This window comes from Symphalangus syndactylus, chromosome 20 (assembly GCF_028878055.3).
Source record: "Symphalangus syndactylus isolate Jambi chromosome 20, NHGRI_mSymSyn1-v2.1_pri, whole genome shotgun sequence".
NCBI lineage: Eukaryota > Metazoa > Chordata > Mammalia > Primates > Hylobatidae > Symphalangus > Symphalangus syndactylus.
Window position 1 is genome coordinate 46452905 of NC_072442.2, and position 14211 is coordinate 46467115.

General features: G+C 51.0%; 1 long non-coding RNA gene across 1 annotated transcript; it reads left to right on the top strand.

Moving 5' to 3' along the window:
• The first annotated feature begins 10994 nt into the window (after positions 1–10994).
• LOC129470232 (uncharacterized) lies at positions 10995–13457 on the top strand. The gene is made up of 3 exons (XR_008653189.2): positions 10995–11299; positions 12503–12616; positions 13146–13457. It is a non-coding gene; the product is annotated as an uncharacterized lncRNA (long non-coding RNA).
• Positions 13458–14211: the final 754 nt, after the last annotated feature.

A 14211-nucleotide genomic window follows, 5' to 3' on the forward strand; every position in this document is an offset into this window, starting at 1 on the left:
CGGCAACACAGTGAGACCCTGCTAATACAAAAAAGAAAAAAAATTAGCCAGGCATTGTGGCACATACCTGTAGTCCCAGCTACCCTGGAGGCTGAGATGGGAGGATTTCTTGAGCATGGGAAGTTGAAACTGCAATCAGCCATGATGCCACCACTGCACTCCAGCCTGTGCAACAGAGCAAGAACCTTGTCTTAGAAAAAATAATAATAAAGTATGAATATATAATATTCAGTTTAACATACTTTGAATAAGCATCTGGTGCTAAACCCTGGAGCAGGAGATGATGAAGTCAGTTCTTGTCCTTGAGGAACACACAGTTTGTTAGGAAAGACACATAAATAAATACGGAGAACATTCTGACATATCTATATAAGTGTAAACTAGTTATTGAGCACTTACATTACACCAGGTATTGTTCTAAGTCCTATAAAACTGTTAACCCATTTAATGCTCACAACATTTTACAAATGAGGAAATGGGCACAGAGAAGTCAAGTAACTGGCCAGCTAGTAAGCTTAGAACCGGGATTAGAACCCGGGGAGCTGGCACCAAAGACACATATTTAACGACTGTGCGGCAGTAAAGAGAAGAAGGTACCAAATAAGGCAGGAACCCAGGAATGAAGACAATCAATTCATTGTTCCAGGGAAGAGGTAGCTAAGACAAGGGCGACTGAAATGCAGCAATGTTTGAGCTGGATTTTGCAGAGTGATTTTTTTTTTCAGTCCTTCTTTCTTCACTTTAACGAATGGAATAGCCCCTCCTAATTAGTCACACAAACGTTTGAAAGGAAACCAAGTTTTCCCACTGGTTGTCATTATAATTATAAGGGTTCACCCTACAAAGCATACCTTTGCTACATTAAGTTCTACTTTGGAGTGAGAGGAGGTTGAAAAAGTGTTGGGGACTTAAGAATAGGGAATGTTTTTTAAACTAGCTAAGCCTTTCCAATCTGTCGTTGATTCTGAAATATCATTTTCATCCCCCCAGCTCCAATATTAATACCTACCCTAGTTTCTCCCTCTCTGGGCTTGGCACCCAGGATGTGCCCACCTTCTTCCTCATGAGGTGCCTTCAGTGTCTAACGTGGACTGGTTGCAATACCACATGTCTCCAATAGGAGTCACTAGCAACAACAGGATAATTTACCTGAGGTTGCATGGAGAGAACCCTGGGTCCTAACTTAAAATCTTGTCTCTGGCTTCCTCTGCGACCTCGGTTTCCTCATCCATAAAATGGATACAACACTCCCTGTCAGTCTTCCTCACAGAACGATGGTGAGAAATATGAAGATGAATGTGGACATCTTCCAGTGTGATTCAGAAGAGGTGCACTGTCTTAATTTTCTCATAGCTTCTGTCTGGATGGCTTCAAAAAACTAATCATTCCACAGCTACGTTTTGAGCATCACTCATCATGCCAGGCACTCTGTAGGATCCAGGAATTATTTCTATCTTTGCACAAAAGGACTTTGAATAAAAGTTTAAAGCAGGGTACTGTGGCTCATGCCTGTAATCCCAGCACTTTGGGAGACTGAGACGGGAGGATCGCTTGAGGCCAGGAGTTCCAGACCAGTCCTGGGCACCAAAGCAAGATCCCATCTCTACAAAAAAAAATTAATAGCTGGGCATGGTGGTATGCACCTGTGGTTCGAGCTACTCGGGAGGCTGAGGCAGGAGGATGGTTTGAACTCAGGAGTTTGAGGCTGCAGTGAGCCGTGATCGCACCACTGCACTCCAGCCTGGGCAACAGAGGGAGACTCTGTCTGAAAAAACAAACAAATAAATAAAGATTTAAAGCAAACTGTAACCCTGAGGTGGTAGAGCAGCAGCCCCTGCCCTGGGAATGATATTGGGGTGCGCAGCAGCGGCATATCTACCTCACCTGTGGCTGGAAGGCTCTCCTGACCAATAACTCATCTCTTCCTCACACAACCCAGTTTGCGCCTGAAGAAACTGAGGCACAGAGAGGCGAAGTGGCCTGCCCAAGGACCTAGATACCAGCAACTTCCCAAGCCTTTAATCCCAGAGCATGGAGTGGGAAGGGGCGGTGTGAGAAGGCAAGTGGTGGGAGCGGACCTGGAGGGATGGAGAGGGAAGCCTTCCGGGTGCCCAGGCCAGCCCAGGCCAGCCCAAGCCCCGCCGATGGCGCCACCGCCGCCAGCCTTCTGCAGGAGCGCCCCCTGCCGGTCAGCGCTGCCCGCGGCGGCCGCGGACGCTGGAGGACGCTCGGCGCGGCAGGCGCTGTCCTCCCGCGGACCAGAGACACCCCCACACACAGCAGAGGAGGGCAAGAAGGGCCCTGCGGGGTCGGCCTACCCCTTCACTTTGCACACGGCAAACGCGGAGCTCAGAGGAGCACGTGGTTGCTCAAGGTCTCTCAGCTGGATGCGGGCTTCCCTGTCCGCCTGCCTCACACTGCAGAGCCTCCATCTCCCCTGCCTTCATCTACCCCGCACTCCTCAGTCCGGAGGGTCCCTTCCTCCCGGTCCTGCTCCTGGCCAGCCCCTACCCGCCCCACCAGCCCCGTCTCCTCAAGGAATCCTCTGGCATTGCAGCCCCCAGCGCCCCCTTCTCCGAAGCCCTGTTGCCTCAGGGCGTCCCCACGCCCCCACCTTAACCCGCTCTCGATTTGGGACATGGCTTAGTTGGCCTGTTGGCACGACCTTGAGGACCAGGGACGGGCCTTTTTCTTTCGGATTCTCCACCCTCCCGCCCAGAGGTGCCTGGGAGAGGGCCGAACTCTCACTCTCACTCGGTGATGAATATTGATGCATGACTTTCCTTCTTCCCACCGGGAAGCCTCACAGCAGTGTCTCTGATCCTGGATCGCCAGGATACCTAGGCTGGCCTTTTGGCTTTCCTTCCTAGCTGGGTGACCTTGGGCAAGTCCCTTACAATCTCTCAGAGCCTCCGTTTCTCCGACTGTAAATAGGGAGAAAGCTGCTCTTTGGGCTGGTTGTGAAGATTAAATGAAATCATGTGTGTCATGTTCCTGTCACATAGTAGGTGCTCAATAAATGCTAAATTTGATTTGTCAGGCTTCCAAGGAGCCTTGTCTGTCGGCACCCTCTTTTCTAGGGATAAGCCTTCCAACCTGAATTCTCCCACCCTCTGCCTCCTGTTGGAAGTAGCATCGGGAAAGGCGTTCCATGGTGATGACACAGGGGCACAGGAAAGGAGAATGCAGTTGGAAACAGAACCGGCTGCTTTCTGCCTCCACTTCTACTCACACCTACTTCCTGCTGCTTAGAATTTACAGCCTGCAAAGGGCTAATATCCAGAATCTACAAAGAACTTAAACAAATTTACAAGAAAAAAACAACCCCATCAAAAAATGGGCAAAGGATATGAACAGAGACTTCTCAAAAGAAGACATTTATGCAGCCAACAGACACATGAAAAAATGCTCATCATCACTGTTCATCAGAGAAATGCAGATCAAAACCACAATCAGATACCATCTCACGCCAGTTAGAATGGTGATCATTAAAAAGTCAGGAAACAACAGATGCGGGAAAGGATGTGGAGAAATAAGAACGCTTTTACACTGTTGATGGGAGTGTAAATTAGTTCAACCATTGTGGAAGACAGTGTGGCGATTCCTCAAGGATCTAGAACTAGCAATACCATTTGACTCAGCGATCCCATTACTGGGTATGTACACAAAGGATTATAAATCATGCTACTATAAAGACACATGCACACATATGTTTATTGTGGCGCTATTCACAATAGCAAAGACCTGGAACCAACCCAGATGTCCATCAACGATAGACTGGATTAAGAAAATGGGCCGGGCACTGTGGCTCACGCCTGTAATCCCAGCACTTTGGGAGGCCGAGGCGGGTGGATCATGAGGTCAGGAGATCGAGACCATCCTGGCTAACACGGTGAAACCCTGTCTCTACTAAAAATATAAAAAATTAGCCGGGTGTGGTGGCGGGCACCTGTAGTCCCAGCTACTTGGGAGGCTGAGGCAGGAGAATGGCGTGAACCCAGGAGGCGGAGCTTGCAGTGAGCCAAGATCGCGCCACTGCACTCCAGCCTGGGAGACAGAGTGAGACTCCATCTCAAAAAAAAAAAAAAAAAAGAAAAAAGAAAAAAAAGAAAGAAAGAAAATGTGGCACATATGCACCATGGAATACTATGCAGCCATAAAAAAGGATGAGTTCATATCCTTTGCAGGGACATGGATGAAGCTGGAAACCATTATTCTCAGCAAACTATCACAAGGATAGAAAACCAAACACTGCATGTTCTCATAGGTGGGAACTGAACAATCAGAACACGTGGACACAGGGCAGGGAACATCACACACCGGGGCCTCTTGGTGGGGGGGACTGGGGGAGGGAGAGCATTGGGAGAAACGCCTAGTGTAAATGATGAGTTGATGGGTGCAGCACATCAACATGGCACATGTATACCTATGTAACAAACCTGCACGTTGTGCACATGTACCCTAGAACTTAAAGTATAATAAAATATATATATATATATATATAAAATTTACAGCCTGTGCATGGCAGTCATGGCTGCCTTGACACCTGCGTTATGCCACAGCCATACAGCTTTGGGGCCCAGTGGCATCTACCATACATCCTGATGCAAGTGTCTGAGAAAAAAGTGGACACCACGCCAGTGCTGCCTGGACCCGCCAGGGGCTAAGGGTGCCAAGGGTCAGGTACCCACAGCTGGTCCCACTGGCAGTGGCCACAGGACAGAGTGTATGCTGGGTCGCATGGCCACAAACATAATTAGCATGAGTTCAGAGCTAATAGAATAAGCATTCCATAAACATAACAATCATCTTTGAAACTCTTGGAAATTCACTTAAAATTCTTTAGAGGCCAGGTGCGGTGGCTCACGCCTGTAATCCCAGTACTTTGGGAGGCCGAGGCGGGCGGAACTCCTGAGGTCAGGAGTTCGAGACCAGCCTGGCCAACATGGTGAAAGCCTGTCTCTACTAAAAATACAAAAATTAGCTGGCCATGGTGGCGGGCGCCTGTAATCCCAGCTCTTCAGGAGGCTGAGGCAGGAGAATGGCTTGAACCTGGGAGGAAGAGGTTGCAGTGAGCCAAGATCACTCCACTTCACTCCAGCCTGGGCGACAGAGCGAGACTCCGTCTCAAAAAACAAAACAAAATTCTTTAGAAAAGAAAACAACCCCCTGGAAACCGTTTTATATGGTGACTAATCCCCTCTCTGTGCACAGGCCTCTATGCCAAATTATCTGTTTTTGTAAACCCAGATTTTTATGGACTGCATCTGCTTGAAGGCTGATACATGCTTGTTAAAACAACCCAAATTATCTATGACATTTTACATATGTGTGGATGTGTGTATATGTACTTTTTACATTTTATTTTTAATTTTTAAAATTAATTAATTTATTTTGAGACAGGGTCTCGCTCTGTTGCCCAGGCTGGAGTGCAGTAGCACCATCATGGCTCACTGCAGCCTTGACCTCCCAGGCTCAAGCGAGCCTCCTGCCTTAGCCTCCTGAGAAGCTGGGATTGCAGGCGAACACCACCATGACCAGCTAATTTTTTCATTTTTTTGTGGAAATGGGGTCTCAATATGTTGCCCAGGCTGGTCTTGAACTCCTGGGTTCAGGTGATCCTCCTGCCTTGGCCTTCCAAAGAGTTGGGATTACAAGCATGAGCCACCACACCTGGCCTGTGAATTTTTTTTTTTTTTTTAAGGCAGGCCCTGTTCTATCTCTTCTGATCCACTGACCCACTTGGCTGTTCCTCACTTCTCCTTCCCTCCCTCCCCATCTTACCACCAATTATGTGATCCTGTTTCTACAGAGATGGCAAGAGCCTGAATCTTCATCCAGATGTCTCAGAGAGGAAACAGTAGGGCCAGTGACACAGAGAAGGCTTTTGCTGTCTGTTGCCCCTCCCATGACTTCAGGGAGAAGTGAAGAGGGGGCAGAAAATGCAAAAGGTTCCTCCACTCCCTCAACACAGGGGTTGGAGCAATGGCCTAAAGTTACCCCAGTACCTGCTCACTCCCTTGGGTGGAGAAAGATGGTGATGTACACATGGAAAACGCCACCCACCCATGAAGCCCCTCTGAGTGATTTAGAAAGAGGTCCCTCCTCCTCCAGGCACTTTATTTCCAACTGTCAGAAAACAGTCACTGCAAATATGGCCATGATGTGCACAGTGTCCTCATATGTGGGGTAACTTTTTGCAGTGCACAACATGCACAATTGTGCATGTCAGCCCTGAAGGCATATACCAGGTCAGTCCTCTGCCTGGTGAGTGGGAAACTAAATCCCACTGACCATGAGCCATCCCTCCAAACCTTCCCCCAGGCACATTCCCAGCAGGGGCATCACCACCTTCCTGTGTTCCCAGCCTCAGCCCTTTGGAGTCACCCCAGATTCTCTGGGTTCACATCCCACCTCTAGTGTTTATCAGGACTGTGACCTCAGACAGGTCACACAGCCTCCCTGGGCCACAAGTCCCTTATTTGTAAAACGAGGGTGGTAGCGGCAGCTCTTGCAGGGGGTTCTAGTAAGGATTCGATGGGGAAACAAATGTCATACACCAAGATAGTGGCCTGGTGCTTGCTGATTCCCCAACATCAGTCCCACCCTCCAGCCCCCCAAATATTCTCCCATTTATACTCCAAATTCTGCCTAAGAAGCATCTGCATTTGGCTCCATGAGTAGGTTATCAGGCTAGCCTTGTCACTGCCGGTGGAGTTTGGTTATATAAGTATAGGGATGAAGGGGGCAAAACAAATGTCATGTGAAATACTTGCAAGGTTCAGCTAGGCACCGTGGCTCACGCCTGTAATCCCAGCACTTTGGGAGGCCGAGGCAGGCAGATCATGAGGTCAAGAGATCAAGACCAGCCTGGCCAACATAGTGAAACCCCATCTCTATTAAAAATACAAAAATTAGCCTAGTGTGGTGGCGGGTGCCTGTAGTCCTAGCTACTTGGGAGGCTGAGGCAGGAGAATTGCTTGAACCCGGGAGGTGGAGGTTGCAGTGAGCTGAGATCACGCCACTGCACTGCAGCCTGAGCGACAGAGCGAGACTCTGTCTCAAAAAAAAAAAGAAAAAAGAAAAAAAGAAAAAGAAATACTTGCAAGGGTCCTATGCTGAGTTCTTCCTAAAGCAAAGGGTTCATTTACAAACCAAAATTGTAATCCCCCAAATTCTTTATTCACACATCTAGCTTTTTAAAAATAATTCCAGGGAGTTACTGAGCAGCATACTTGTGTGTCAACAGGACACAGGTCACCTGGTGGCTTCCAACCAAGACATCATCCCATGACCCTGGCCAACCCTGCTCACCTCCAGCCTGGCTTGCCAGGAAGGCCAATCACTTTCTCCACAGTGGGTCTCATTTTATCAATGAATTTCCCAACATGCGGAGTATTTAGCAAGTGAGAGGCACTGTGCTGATTCATTTCATTATCCTACTTATTTCTCCCAACTGCTTCAGAAATTGACATTACAATGATCACCTTGGACTGTTTCTAATCATCGACATTTACAATGTAGCATACTTTTCTTCCTCTTATCAGTATAATAAAACACAAAGATATTCAAAGTGCTTACTTGTTTTTTGCCCTTGAAACCCCATTTCACATAGAAGCATGAAGAACAATCTCCACTTTCCTTCCGGGTCCATGAAAAGAGAAACCATCCCTAGAAACCAGGCTTCACGAATGAAGTTCAAAAAACAGCATTTCCAAGGAATGCAATCATGTCCCTGCGGCCCTGGCTTTCCCTGGGAGCCCCAGTTGAATTCCAATATCACTTCCCCTGCACTCTTTTGGCTGCTTCCTTGGAAAGGGGGTAAGGGTTCAATATCAGGTGAATTTTAAGATCTGTGGTGAGGTGTTATTAACTGCCCCACCACCACCACAACCGAGACACACACACACACACACACACACACACACACACACACGTACGTCAGCGTCTCTCCAGCTGCTGTTCCTGGGAGCCCCAGCAGGTGGCACTATGACCCTGACCAACCTCTCAGGCCCCATCCAGAATGTGTGGGCACAATACCTTTAAGGTCCAGGGACTCCCAGGGGCCCAGAGGCAGGACCTCACCTCTGAGGAGCCCCACGGGAAGAGTCCTGTCCTAGAGAGAAGGGCCCCGTCTCCTGTCTCCACTCTTCTTTAGTGAAGGTAGCTCGACTTCCTGGTCAAGAGGCTAGGCAGGGGTGCAGAGGTGGGGAGTGAAGGGGGCTGAGGGGGCCCAGGCCCTCCTCCCTTCCCTCCAACCCAGCCAGATCTGTTCCTCATTGCATTAGGAGAGGTACTCTCCCAACCCTTGACAACTCATCCCTAACCCACCTGACCACCAGCCCTGAGCTTTGGGGACAAATCTTGGCAACTGCTGAGGGCCACTCTAGGTCAGGAATGACTACACTGATGAGAAGCTAGAAGGCACTAAGCAGGAGGGGTATAAGTCAGGGAGGCTTCCTGGAAGAGGTGAGGGCAGACCTAAGAGATTAACTCATGGTCCCCTCATTAAGAATAAGGGAGACTGGGCCGGGCGTGGTGGCTCACATCTGTAATCTCAGCACTTTGGGAGGCCGAGGCGGGTGGATCACAAGGTCAGGAAATTGATACCATCCTGGCTAACACAGTGAAACCCTGTCTCTAATAAAAATATAAAAAATTAGCTGGGCGTGGTGGCAGGTGCCTGTAGTCCCAGCTACTCAGAAGGCTGAGGCAGCAGAATGACGTGAACCCAGGAGGCAGAGCTCGCAGTGAGCCGAGATTGTGCCACTGCACTCAAACCTGGGCAACAGAGCGAGACTCTGTCTCAAAAAAAAAAAAAAAAGAATAAGGGACAACATGGCAAGACTTCATCTGTCTACTAAAAATAAAAAAAAAATTAGCCAGGTGTGGTGGTGTGTTCCTGTAGTGCCCGCTACTCAGGAGGCCGAGGTGGTAGGATCACTTGACCCCAGGAGATGGAGGCTACGGTGAGTGCTGATCGCACTACTGCACTGCAGCCTGGACAACAGAGCGAGATCCTGTCTCCAAAAAAAAGAAGAAGGAGAAGAAGGGAGACTGAGGGCCAATCTAGGGAGTTTGATGCTGCCTGGGGGAGGAACACCAACAGGTGAGCTCAATGGCCATTTTTTGGAATGCTTCTGGGGGTAAAGTGGGCCTCCAGAGACTCTTCCCTGAACAAGCTAGAGAAACAGAAGCCACAGACTCTAAGAGTATATTAGGGTGGGGGAAGCCCTTGAGGAGCTGGCCAGGGGTTCTGAAGGAATAACAGGGGTGCTGAGTTGTGAGAGGGCAGAGGGAACCTTCCAGGTTAAAACTGGCTCCTGTGCATGGGGGAGGGGTGTGACAGAGCACAGGGAAGGGGAGGAGGCAGGTGAGAAGGACCAAGCCTGTGCCCAGCCTCAGGGACAGGGCTGAGCCCCTACCTACAGCTCAAGAGGTATATTTGCTTGCTAGAGTTGACCGTTCTTGTGATGAAATCAGGGGCAAGCCGGCGAGAGGGGCTTTCCACTCAAGGAGCTCCGTACCCCCTGTTGTAAAGCCCAGCCATGCCTCGGCAGGCCTAGCAGAACTTGCCAGGTGCCCTAGTGGGCTGCCTGGTGACCTAACTCTCCATCTCCTAATGTGCGCCCTCCCCAGGAGCCTGCCCTGTCCCAGAGGCAGAACCCAGAAGGCCTCCCTCCTGCAGTCAGACCCAGGCACCACCTGCTTCTCCAGCCACTGCCCAGGACACCACTTCCACCTGAGAGTCGGCAAATCTGTCGTTTTGGTTACCACCTCATGGAGATTCGGCCCCTCTGGAAATAAGTCATTTTCTTTTATTATTTTTTATAATAGGGTCTCACTCCATCAACCAGGCTGGAGTGTAGTGCTGCCATCCTGGCTCACTGCAGCCTCAAATGTCTGGGCTCAAGCAATCCTCTCCCCTCAGCCTCCCGAGTAGCTGAGACTGCGGACACATGCCACCACACCTGGCTTAGTTTTAAATTTTTTGCAGAGACAGGGTCTCACTATGTTGCCCAGGTTGGTCTCAAACTCTTGGCCTCAAGTGATCCTCCTGCCTCAGCCTCCCAAGATGCTGGGATTACAGGTATGAGCCATTCTCGATACCTGGGGTGGGACATGGTCCAGAATGGGGACAGGAAAGACTCCAGAACTAGCAGAACCACACACTCCAGCCAGAAAAAGAGGCGAAGGAAGTTGGAGGAAAAGCAAGCCTCCCGATCAGGAACCCCCAGCAGTTTCTAGCAGGTAGGCTGGCTCACTTCTTCCCCGGGCAGGCCTGTTCTCCAGGACGCTCACTCACGTGGGAAACAGCTCAGTACACACATGCACAGAGTCAAAGCTTTCTGGGAAGATACAGTGATTTCTTGATTTTGTTCAGAACTGGCTCACCCACACCCTCACTCACTCCATGAGCCGGGGAAGCAGGGCCCTCACTCACTCCATGAGCCGGGGAAGCAGGGCTGCCCACCACACTGAGCAGGAGACTGGGGTTTGACTTGGAGCTCAGGTCGGCCTCCAGCAGTGCCTCGGAAAGCTCAGAGAGAAGTCAGGCAGTGAGGTGACCAGATAGGGAGTCGGGGTGGGTTGGCTGTCCCTTCCTCCCTAACACTCGCCTTCTGATTCTTCTTAGAGGGCTGGTAAGGATCCCAGGACTGGCATTCAGGCCTTGGCATGCCAGAGGATCAACAGAAACTGCCCTTCCTTTCACGCAATTGATACAAGAAGCAACAGAAATTGCAGCTTGCTTTCAGTGGGACGTTAGAACTCGCGGAAGGAGCCATCACCCAGGGAACTCAGTTGAAGCGTCAGGGCTCAGGCCCAGCTTCCACGCACACGCTGCTTCCCGGTTTGCCGACGTCCTCTGTGCTGAGAGCACCATGTCACTCCTCAGCTGACGTCACTCTGGATTGGCAGCCAGGGCCGTGAGCCCTTGTTTTGTCAACAACCCTCCCCCCTCTTTTTGCTCTTTCCTGGCTGTGTGGTGGACTCTTCAGGGACACAGCAGTCACTGCGCTGCAGGGACAGTCCCCAAGTGCCAAGGCGCAGCCTAAAGGGGCTGTTCCCACCATGGCATCCGTGACAAGAACCAGGAGCCAGAATGCAGGTTTCTGGGACTTGTCAGCTCCCTTCTGAGTGCCCTGTTGAGGATTCCTAGAAGTCCAGACACCGCACCCCCCCAACCTGGATGGACCACCCAGGGCCAATAGGAATACTTTTCTGTGGACATGCTATGTTGGAATCCCAGACCTCCCTGCCCTGCCAGCCCCTGCCAGCTTCCTGGGGGCCCCAGCTGGTGAGTTTCACCCCCAAAGTGGCTGCGACATTGGAAGGCCAGGGCCACCTCTGCCTTTTCCATTGCTCGGCAGCTCGATCGTTCATCCATAACCCCCAGGCACGGGGGCAGGGCTGGGGGCGCAAGGGGCTCTCGGTGCAGCGGTGGGGGGGGGTGGGCGGGGGCTCCCCTAACTGCAGAGGCTAGCCTTACACACCCAGCAACACATGTCCCCCTTTATGGCCCGGGCTTTCTCTCGGTGCTTAAAGCCAACTGTGAAAAGAGCAGGGCTGATTCTGGCTGCCTGGCCGTCTCCTGGCAACAGGCCTGGCAGGAGGTCTTTCTTTCTCCCCCCAACCTCCCTTCTCTCCTCCACCACCCCCCTCTCTCTTTTCCCCCCTGTGTCTTGTGTTGTGTATCATTAAAACTTCCCTCCCAGCCACTTCGCAGCCAACAACCAGGCCCTTCTGGGGCTAGTTCCCTCCAGGCAGCTCAGCCGGCCCAGGGGTGGGGGCTCCGAGGGGTCAAGGCCCCCAGAGAGGGGGCTTTGTGTTCTGGAACCAAGGCTTAAACTCAAGTTGGCAACCTTTGGCACGTTTGTGAGGGGCAGCCACCAGCACCCCCCCTGCAGGCACCTCTTCCTTCTCCGTCTTCCCCCCCCACCTTTCAGGTTGCGGTCTCTTCCTTTAGTGCCTGGAGCCTGCCAATAGTGCCACTGGGCACTGCCCAAAACCACGCGGGCCTCACGAGGCTGGGCATGGACAACCCATCACCTAGGAGGACAAGCCTCTGCTGAAGGCTGGGGTAGCCCTAGCCAGAGGCCTGCAGCCAGCTCTGGCACAGTGTCCTGGTCTGCCCTGAAAAGGCACAGGAACACAAAGGGTGTTGGCCTCAGGGATCACGGGGAAGCAGAGCATCCAATCAATGCATACAGGACCCAAAGAACTCTTCATTTGGCAGTTTCAACCTGGAGGGACACTGAGACCCAGAGGGGGTGAGTGCCTTGTCCGGGGACACACAGCCAGCCAGGAGAAAGCTGAAGCTGGAACCGTGGTTTCCCAGTCCCCTCCTCTGTGGCTCTTCAGTGGAGGAGAACCAGAGGGGAACAAGTGGCCCCCTGAGGCCCGTTCCCCTTTTGGGCCTGACCTGCCTGCGTCTAGAGCAGTGTTCAGGGGTGTCTGAACTTGACCCCGCCACTCTGGGGCCCTCCCGCTCTTCTCGTAGACCCTGAAGAAAGCCTCTGATGGGCCTAGAACAGAGAGGTGACCCAGGACCTTGCCCAGCCTTTCTGGACAACTGGAAGACAGTTACGCTTCGTCCTCCACCTCTCCCTCCAACGTGAGTATCTGAGTCACAGGGGCCTAGTGCTGGCCTCCTCTGCCATGCAACCCACTCTTCAGGCTGGATGGGCCACCCCAGATCGCCTATCTGATACCTTGAGGCAGAGCAGACACTGGGGGTAATCTCAGCTCATAGCCAGGTGGCTTCCGGGTGCAACTCTGGGGTTCTGCCAGCTCTAGCATCACTCACCCACAGGGTCTCTGGCCAACCAAGATGCCCTGACCACACAGACTGTATGGTCAGGCACTTACAGGGCACCCTGACTGCAAGCCCTCAGCTCTGTTGTCCCGTGTTCCGGTGTTTTCCAGACTCCAGGCATTTCCAAGCTACCTCCACTCTATAGCTGCATGTGAACCTGTTCTGCTATTTTCTGAACACTTTTCTTTACATTGATTTGCATTGTTCTTAATAACGTCAACTGAAAAGGAGACTTTAGATTTGCTCATTTGCAACAATGAGGTTTCATTCTAACCAGACACTACGGCCCTGCAAAGGCTCTGAATGTGTGACTTTCTCTCTTTATTAGAAAAGGATCTTAGCAAGTGTTGGAGAGGTGCTGAAGTCGTATTAGGACCAACCAGACTTTCTCTTTGAGGATCCTCAGAAGGAGTGAAGGAGAATGGAACAGGGGGTGTGAATAAATGAGCTTTCTCCCTGTGTGATTCAAAGTGGTTTAACCCAAGCCTCACCTTCTAGAACGCCCGTGGCCCTCTCTAGCTGTGAGAAATGTCACCACTAGCCATCAAAATGCTCCCAAAAGTCCAACCTTTGACCAAACTACATTTCAGATTTTCTTAAATTCTTGAGAAAAAAAATAAATAAAGTAAAAGAATAAATATTTTGGTTATGCCATGTACTCTGATTTGGGATTCAGAAAATATGATTTCTGGCCAGGCTTGGTGGCTCATGCCTGTAATCCCAGCACTTTGAGAGGGGAGGATCTCCTGAGCCCAGGAGTTGGAGATCAGCCTGGGCAGCATAGGAAGAAGACACCATCTCTACAAATAATAAAAAGTTAGGCAGGTGCGGTGGTGCCTGTCTGTGGTCCCAGCCACTCAGGAGGCTGAGGTGGGAGGATTGCTTGAGCCCGGGAGGTCGAGGCTGCATTGAGCCGTGTTTGTGCCATTGCACTGCAGCCTGGGCGACAGAGCGAGACCTTGAATCAAAAAAAAAGAAAGAAAATATGATTTCCCACATTACCACACCTGCTGATGTGCATAGCAAAAGGCTGGGGGTGGAGTGGGGAGGCTATGGTAGGCCAAGGTAGGGGTGGGTGATGAGGATGAGGGGAGGAAGGCTTTTGGGCAGTCTGAGAAAAGCAGGAGAGATGGGAACATCTCGTCACCATCAGTCCTCAATCACTAAGACAGCCTGGTTAGGACTCTGCCATTATGTTTGGTCTCGTGATAATAAGAGGTCTTCGGAAGTCAGCCTATGTTATCTACTAGATGCTCTGAGCTTTCTGGGTAAATTATGCCATTTAACCCTGCCAAGGGTGGAATTAGTATACCCATTTGCCAGATAAGAAACGGCCACAGAGAGATCTAGATAACTCGCCCAAAGTCACAGCTCAGCAGCGGGGAGCCAGGATG